The sequence below is a fragment of the Frieseomelitta varia genome, unplaced genomic scaffold, assembly GCF_011392965.1.
Source record: "Frieseomelitta varia isolate USP_RPSP 00005682 unplaced genomic scaffold, Fvar_1.2 scaffold_548, whole genome shotgun sequence".
NCBI lineage: Eukaryota > Metazoa > Arthropoda > Insecta > Hymenoptera > Apidae > Frieseomelitta > Frieseomelitta varia.
Window position 1 is genome coordinate 163,470 of NW_025110310.1, and position 6,198 is coordinate 169,667.

At 32.8% G+C, this 6,198-nt stretch overlaps 1 long non-coding RNA gene across 1 annotated transcript; it reads left to right on the forward strand.

Annotated features, from left to right (window-relative positions):
* Positions 1-779: 779 nt before the first annotated feature.
* Positions 780-4,669, forward strand: LOC122533732. The gene is made up of 2 exons (XR_006307769.1): positions 780-1,043; positions 4,472-4,669. It is a non-coding gene; the product is annotated as an uncharacterized LOC122533732 (long non-coding RNA).
* Positions 4,670-6,198: the final 1,529 nt, after the last annotated feature.

Here is a 6,198-nt window from a genome sequence, read left to right on the forward strand (position 1 = left end):
TTGGACGTGGATGTACGTGTAGTATGTTGAATGTCACTACCGAGACGGTAATTCCTAAAGAGATACAAAAGAAAATGTAAATATTGTAAGTAGCGTGACGGACAAAAATGTAGCACAGGTCGAATATTCTCAGTCATACAGAAGCTATCGAAAGTGTAACATTTGTGTGAAATTCAGTCAGTTAAGATAAAAACGAATTAATGTAATAAACGTAATAAATAAATTAATTAATTAAAATAAATAAATATATTTGAAATAAATAAATTTAAAATAATTAAATAAATTTAAAGAAAATAAATAAAAATAGGTCGCGAGAAGAAGTTAAATCCGGCTGAAATACAGAATATCGAAATTACAGGTATTGAAATTAAACAAACAACATTATTCTGTACCAAAAATAGTCGAAATAATTAATAGAAATCGTAAAGTGATCATGAATTTACCAAAAAACAATTATGTGAAAAGTGAAAATTGTGGACGACCGTATTGTTGGGAAAAACGCACTTTAATACGAATAGCGTCATATTTAAGCTTGACCGCGAGACAAATTAGAGAAGAAGTTGAAGTTACGACAAATGTTCGACGTCTTTTAACTTCTTGCGCTAGTAACTGGTTCATGGACCATAACGAGTGACCAAACTGTAAACAATAACTCTTTCTTTTGAATTCATCACTGGATAGAAATTACTAAGAAGTAATAAATTTGTTATTTGTTTTGCCTGGGTTATATTTCAATACACTTAAAACTGAGAAAATATACCAATTTTGGGCCAAATATTGTCGACGTGCGTGGCATGTCATTCGAGCGCAAAAGGTTAATAAATTGTGAACATCTGGCACAACGAAACATTGCAACAAAAACCTTGGTTGAAGCAAGAACACCAAACTGTGTCGTTTACAATTTGCAGAGAAACATCTTTGTGTGAATACGAAACGGGGAAGAGTCATGTTTACTGATTAAAAGAGGATGGCTTCCATTACTATTATCGTGATTTACGAAAGGAGCAACAACTTGAGTCGTAGACCCATGAAAGGCGGTTATAGTAAGTAGTATTAAAATTGATATAATGAAATAGTAAAAAGTATATTGAAACGATTGGCGAACAAATTAATACGTAAGCGACACAAATTGCGAAATAAGTGCTTTTTTCAACATAATGACGCGGCCTTGCACACCGTGAAAACAGTACAATACTTTACAAATAAAGAAAGATTGTACTTTAGAATGGCTAGCCAAATCTCTGGAGTTAAATATTATAAAAAATTGTTGGAGGAATTTGGCGAGGGTCGTATACGAAAATGGAAGACAATTCGCAAATATTAATGAATTTAAAATATTGTGGAAAAAGTAAGAAAAACTTAGCTAAAAAGTCATTTAAAAACTATATGAATCTTTGCCTCGAAGAATGGCTGCCGTTATTAAATGCAAAGGTCATACTGAGTAAACTCGTTTCTTTTGTTTCTATCCATTGTTTTTCATGAAATATGCTATCAATTTAATCCGCTAAGATTATCATATTTTTCTTCCTTTTTTTTTAATAACACAAAATGTATTGCAAAAAGTTCAATTTATGTTACTTATAAATGTTGGTGAAAGCACTATGGAAGAATGAATATAAGAAAGATTTTATATCGTTCGTTTAATAACTCTTGCGTTAATAACTAGTTCACGGACCATAACGAGTGACCAAACCGTCATATAATTATATACTAGTCTTCTTTTTGAATTCATTAGTATATCACTGCATAGAAATGACTAAAAAGTAATAAATTTATTATTTATTTTGCCTAGGTTATATTTCAATATACTTAAAACTGAGAAAATATTATACAGCCTGTTGATCTAATAAATCTGCCAGATTTGCTTCGACGTGCATCGCACTACGCTCTGTATCGAACAGTAATCGATGTAGAAAATTGGGGAAGAATTCATGTGTCATAGTATTCAAGAATTCCTACACTCTGCTTTAATTCGCTTGCCCATTCTGATATTTTGACAACTCTGTCGTTGATAAATTTATCATTAAGAGCGGCGATGTGTCTTTCAATTTGCTGGAGCGTAGGTGGCAATCAAACGCAGTTCTATATTTCGTTTCTTCAAAAATATAGACTCTGACGGTTTAAATGTAAAATTTGTCGATCTAGTGCGCGAGCTAACAGCTCGCGGTCTTCCGAAAAGGGTTAATCTTGTAATCCTCTTGTTTACCCCCAGCTCGAGGATTTTAATTGAATGAGTTGTAAATAAATATTTAGTAAAAGCGTCAACCATTATTAATATGTACTATAATATTACTATACAGAATGTATTAATATATAGAAGTCTATAATTAGTATTAAAATATATAAATATATACAAGTCTCACTATATTACTAAAACACCTTTAAAATTACTAAAAAATTTTAATATGATAACAAATTTCGTTTACTATTTATATGTAATTTTTGTTGGTTTCGAAACGAGTTTTTTGAAAAGGTATTGTGATTTTTTGTATTCTAGACAAATTGAATTTTACATTAAAGTCAAATTTGTTATCTCAATTTTGGTCAAAATGAAAAAATCGTTGTATCCAAACATAAAATGCTGATGGGGAAGCTTTCGGAGAAAATTATAAGGTCACTGTATATGTATATCGATAGCTGTTCTTGGAGCCAGGAAAAGGGTTTAGGCAATTACAATGAATAGTGTTGAGAAATATCGGTTTCGGCTTTTCAATGGAGTGCATTAATCTTTGTTTAGGTCCGATTTAACGTTCTAACACGGTGCAAATGAAGCAATGTTTAGAAATAAATTACGAGCGATACATTCATAAACTTTGTCATCGCCAACAAGCAAATTTTCATGTCATGACATAATCTCAGTAATTCGAATCGACTGTTTTTCAACGTAAAACGTAAAATCGATAAAGAATTCTTTCTTCGTCGCTACCCACAATCAGTTTGCGGTATAATAAACCATCAATCACTTCGTAATTACTACTTACACTGTCTTTAACCTCTTGCTCTAGTAACTGGTTGACGGACCGTAATGTGTGACCAAACCGTATACAATAATTCGTCTTCTTTTTGAATTCATCGGTACATTACTGGATAGAAATTAGTAAGATGTAATAAATTTATTTTTGTTTTGTTTTGGGTTATATTTCAATATACTTAAAACTGAGAAAATATTGCAATTTTGGCAATATTTTTTTTGTCCAAATATTCTCGACGTGCGTGGAACGTCATTCCAGCGCAAGAGGTTAACTCTCACCCTCACAATTAACGCGGCATTTTTTTTTTTTTCTTATCCTTGCAATCAAGAGTCAATGCTAAATAGTACCCTCAGAAATTGACAAACCTTACGTAGCAGTCACTCAACAATATTATATCAAGTGGTAAACTCGATGACCTTGTTTCGAGAGCACTTGACTGCTATCGCTATTTACTTGGCTCACATTTGCCGTACCTTTTTCCGGTGAGCGACTAGTTCTTTTCCTCATTGCTTCGTCCAGCATTGTGATTTTTTATACGTTCTACCTTCTTCAGAAACTGCAAAAACTATTTTGATACTTTTAATGGTATTATTTTAAATACCATTTTTTCCATAAAAATAACACAAGAACGAATATTTTCTTCATTCAAACATATACACGAATTTGAACAGAATTTTTTTTACAAATGAAAGATAATTATTTCTTTCGATTACTGTTTAAGAACATATGATTTCATTGAGAACAGTTGATATTTCATCTACAAAAAAATTAATTAAGTCAGAACAGTAAAGTAAATAGTTATTACAGTTAAATTCATATTCTGACTGTTTAATATCTACGTAAATAATTCACAGTTTACAGTTTGTTTGTATTTGTTTTGGACTAAACAGGAAATTAAGGACGTTACACAGATAATATAATATTTCTGAAGTAGTAGCGAGCATTTGTGTGTTGACTGTCATCATTGATTTGTAACTACGTTACATTATATAATAGTTCAATTTGAACTTTCATTAATATGACATTATATTGTTAAATAAAACTAGTACCTAATAATTTGCTATTTTTATTTATCTCGTAAAACTTTTTTTTAATAAACGTTCCAAACTAACTTGTTTTCATACTTATATAGATTACAACTTTTATTATATAGATTCTAAAATTTCATGAGAATATTTAAAAAAAAAAGGGACCATTTTAAATACCATTTCATTCCATAAAAATACCACAGAGACGAATGAAATATAATAGATAAATTTGAACAGAATTCTTTTACAAATAAAAGATAATTGTTTATTTCGATTCCTGTTTAAGAACATATGATGTCATTACCATCATTTATACAAATCGTTTCGTTTAAAATAACATCACAGTTGTTATTTTCGCTTTCACACATAAAAAAATTAATTAAATCAAAACACGCTCATCTCGAAACTATTTATTTTTTGTAACATTTTTCGTTGTGGACAATAATAATGGTATAAGTTTCTCTGAAATAGGGACTTTCGGTATACAATATAAGGATTGATGAGATATAGGAATGCCGTCAAACTATCTGCGCTTTGGACGAAATAGTTGCATTCAACGGCGGAGGGCCCAGGTTCGAATCCTGGCTATGGTATTTCTCCTTCGTTTTCTTCTGTAACAGAAGTTCTCACTTTGCCGTATGGGTGGCCGAACAGGCTAAGGAGACGAAAACAACCCGGATCCATCATTGTGAGAGCCCAAACCCGACGACACCTGGGGGAAAGCTGCATGTGGACCCCAGCTGACAAAAAAATCCAAGCAGTAATAAGATGTGTAAGACATCATCTTCCTCCCAAGGACAATGCTACCATTATGAGTTTTTGTAAGAGCACTTCTCAGTAAGTGTGCCAGAGAAGCGAAGGAAATTCGCAAGCCCATTCGAGTAATGGCCGAGGAGGGCGAAGAAATTCGCAGAGCATCACTCAGTTTCATGCCGAGAAAAAAAGAAGAAATTCGTGCGAGGAGAATCCAGGACCACACCATCCCTATCTTCGTACAGAATCCTCTATCAAATGTGCACAATTTAGTGTACGATGGAAAAAAAGGGGTTAGTCGTCAACGCTGATTTTGGGCTTCGAAGTAATGAAGTTTTCAGGACCAAATCTTCCTCGTCTGCTTCCTTAATATCCACAGAGGATGGATTTTTCGAACTTGGGAGAAATCTATGCGATTTTAGTATTTAAGGGTAGTCAATTACAGGCGCATTAGGATAGCTCTTATTTTGACCTGTCGAACGGCTATTTTCTTTTTCTTTTTTTTTTTTTTAATATTCAGATTTCTCCTATCTGCGTTTTTGCATTCACGTACCATTTGTACGTTTAAAAAATGTATTGACGAGTATTATTGAGCCCGAGTAATTAAGCTCATTCCTGTCTCTTAAAGTTAAAAATCTAGAAAAAATATATTGCAGTTTGTTAATCTGTAAGTAAGGATCACTACTATCTCATTCCTAGCGAAATAGAAATGTGTAAGAATCCGAGAAATGTCGGGTCAAGTAGGATTGAGAATTTATTTCGGGATCGGGTCTCCGAAAATATCTCATAATACAAGATTCTCGATAATTTCGGGACACTTAAATCGGGATTCACGAGACTATCGAGAAGTCGTATATTTTTTTCAGAAACATTAAATTTTAATATTTATTTATTTATTATTTATTATACATAATCTTCTTGCCTTGTGGCTTAAAGATGGCTTCCAGTTGCTACTTAGACTACCTTAAACTACCTTAAATGTAACTTCAACTACAAGTCGTAAATTTCCTTAACATTAAAATACCTTAAACTATGAATTATAAACAATAAATTTTAAACTCAGTGCTAGATTCTGGCATGTCTATTTTAATCGCTAGTTTCTTTCTTTGGCTATTCTTTGATTTTCGTTGTGTTGAAATATTCTTCATTGCTCTATGCCCTTTGTACTCTTTCTTTTTTCTCCTCTCCTCCAGGATTCTCCTCATGGTTTCCACTCCTCTTCCATTTTCGTCTAGAAATTCTCCTATCGGCAGGTCCCCTCTGGTGTATGCGCATTCCACGAGTACATGCATTATGTTTTCCTCCGTCCTTCCACACAATCTGCACGTCGTTTCCCCCTCCTTCTCCCAATGTTGTCATCTCTTCCACTCATTCCCGCACCTAAATCTCGCTATCATATATCTCTCCTTCTTCTTTCTCATATTCTGGCAAGTTTTCTGTAACCA